Source organism: Lithobates pipiens, unplaced genomic scaffold (assembly GCF_037356315.1).
Source record: "Lithobates pipiens isolate NorthernLeopardFrog02 unplaced genomic scaffold, aLitPip1_a1.2 Scaffold_27, whole genome shotgun sequence".
NCBI lineage: Eukaryota > Metazoa > Chordata > Amphibia > Anura > Ranidae > Lithobates > Lithobates pipiens.
Genome location: NW_027507788.1, coordinates 157,053,779 through 157,057,040, shown reverse-complemented (window position 1 = coordinate 157,057,040; position 3,262 = coordinate 157,053,779).

Below are 3,262 nucleotides of genomic sequence, written 5' to 3'. Positions count from 1 at the left end.
TAATTCACGTTTACAAGCATTTCTTAATATCTTCTTAATTTATCCCTTTCATGACTAAGCCTGTTTTTGGAATTTGGTATTTACAAGTTAAAATCCATATTTTCTACTAGAAAATTACTTGGAACCCCCAAACATTATATATATTTTTTTAACAGAGACTCTAGAGAATAAAACGGCGATTGTTGCAATATTTTATGTCACACGGTATTTGCGCAGCGGTGTTTTAAATGCAACTTTTTGGGAAAAGGTACACTTTCATTAATTAAAAAAAAAAAAAACAGTAAAATTATCCAATTTCTTTTGCATAATGTGAAAGATAATGTTACGCCGAGTAAATAGATACCAAACATGTCACACTTTATAATTGCACGCACTTGTGGATTGACGACAAAGTACGGTACCTAAAAATCTCAATAGGCGACGCTTTAAACATTTTTTACGGTTACCAGGTTAGCGTTACAGAGGAGGTCTAGTGCTAGAATTATTGCTCTCGCTCTGATGATCGCGGCGATACCTCACATGTGTGATTTGAACACCGTTTACATACGCAGGCGCGACTTCCATATTCGTTTTCTTTGCTTTGCGAGCTCGCGGGGACAGCGGGCGCTTTAAAAAAATTTTTTTTATTTTTTTTATTTATTTTAAAATTACTAAATTGTTTAAAAAAAATAAAAAAAATTTGATCACTTTTATTGCTGTCACAAGGAATGTAAACATCCCTTGTGACAGTAATAGGTGGTGACAGGTACTCTTTATGGAGGGATCGGGGGTCTAAAAGACCCCCCACCCCTCCTTTACACTTCAGTGTATTCAGATCGCCGAAAACGGCGATTCTGAATACCGGATATTTTTTTAAAACCGGCGCCATTGGCAGCCGAGTAAACGGGAAGTGACGTCATGACGTCGCTTCCGTGTTTACTATGAGGAGACTGGAACGAAGCCGATTACGGCTTCGTTCCAGTTCCTCCCCAGCGGCCGGAGCCATCGGACACGCAATCGGTGCTCCCGATCGAGCGGGAGCACCGGTAACAGCGGCGGGAGGCGGCGGGAGGGGGGGGACGTCCCCTCCCGCTCCTCCGGCATAACAGCCGAGCGGCTTTTAGCCGCATCGGTTGTTATGGCTGGATAGCCAATCGCCCGCTGTAAAAGACGGTACCGGGATGATGCCTGCAGGTGCGGGCATCATCCCGGTATACCCCCCGGAAGCCGAGTACGCATATCTGCGTACGCTCGGCGGGAAGGGGTTATACATATACCCTCTTAACCTTAAATTCCTTCTATTTCCACCCTCATCCCCCCTACCCCACCCTCCTCCCCTTCCCTGCAGATATCGTATGGGGTTCATAGTTTAATTATCTTTTACTGACAGGAGTTATTTTTCCTTAATATTGTGTTATTTCCTCTACATATCTCCAGGATTTTTTAAATTTTTTCCAGGGTTCCCATTTCCCATCGTTGCCCTCTTCTACTGTTAGGTCCTCTCCCCCTTCGTTTAGACATTCCATATTTTGTATTTTATTTACTCGGAAGATCCAGTCCTGTATTTTAGGGCTCTCCTTCTCTCTCCATTTTTGCGGGATTAAACTTTTCGCGGTGTCAAGTAATATGGGAATTAGCGAGACTTTATATTGGTTTATGGGTTCATCTATTCCATGGAATAGTACAATCCATGGGTCTTCTCTTATATCTTTTTTAGTTACCACTTTTATTAAATCAATAATTTTCCTCCAATATTCTTTAATAATGGGACAATCCCACCAAATATGACCCATAGTACCAATTTTTTTACATCCCCGCCAACAATCCGAGGATTGTCCGGCTCCAAATTTACTCAGTTTGTCAGGGGTAGCATACCACCTTGCTAAACATTTATAGTTCATCTCTATTAATTTGTTATCCACTGCCGTACTGTGAACTAATTTAAATATTTTCTTTCTAATTTGCGTGCTACATTGTGACCCCAACTCCTTTTCCCATTTTTGAATGTACGCCGGGTCCTCCAGTTCGTCCCCTTCTGAGAGTATTTTGTATATTCGTGCTATATTATTTTTTGATTTTTCTCTCTGACAAAGCCATTCAATAGGCCTTCAATCTTCTTCGCCTCGTACTGGTTGTGGAAGTTTTACAACAAACTGACGCAACTGGAGGAACCGCCATACATCAACCCTCATCAATTCAGTGTCCGCCCTCAGTGCTTGAAAAGTGATTAATTGGCCCTTCACTAATATGTCTTTTAGTTAAAAAATAATCATTCTCTTTCAAAAAAATCAAAGGTGAGTTATATTCCCATTTATTTTGTGTATGGGTCTGATCCCAAATTTTAAGTGCATATCGTGTTATTGCGTGTGTGTTAAGTCCTAATGTCCTATGTTGTGGAGGATTCCATATTATTCTCCCTAAATGTGCTTGGCAGATTGCCTTCTCTAAACTAACCCATCTCTTGTCATTTACCTCTTTCGCCCACTCCACCACCCGTGAAAGTACCACTGCAGTGTGATATTTTTTTAAATCCGGGAGTGCTAACCCCCCTTGTTTTTTCCCCCTCCTTAACACCGCGAAAGCAATTCACAGCTTTTTATATTGCCATATATACCTAGAGATTACATTTCTTAATATTTTAAAAAAGGCCGAGGGGAGTGAGATAGGCAACATTTGGAACTTATATATGATCTTCGGAACTAAAATAATTTTTACCACATTTATACGTCCTAACCACGAGAGGGGGCTTGTTGAGATTTTCTTTATTTCTCGTTTAATTTTGTCTAATAATGGAATATAGTTATTCAAATATATTTTCCTAATAGTGTCTGAGAGAGTAACTCCTAAATATTTAATCTCCTTACGCCAGGAAAAATGGAATTCTACGCGGAGTTTCTCCTCTTCCATATTACTAATATTAATGTTTAAAACTTCGGACTTACCCAGGTTTATCTTTAAATTTGATATTTTGCCAAATTTTTCCAACATCCTCAACAGGTTTGGAATTGATGTCCTAGGGTTGGTAATGAAAAAGAGCACATCGTCCGCATATGCTGCGAGTTTGTGCTCTTCCTCTCCAACCCTGATCCCTTTTATATCTGGGTTATTTCGCACAGAAGCCAATAGGGGTTCGAGAGACAATGCAAACAGTAGGGGTGATAATGGACACCCCTGTCTGGTGCCATTTCCCATTTGAAACTGTGCAGATGATTCTCCGTTAACCTTTACCGCAGCTTGCGGGTGGTTATAGAGTACTTTGATCCACTGGATCATCCTCGGGCCC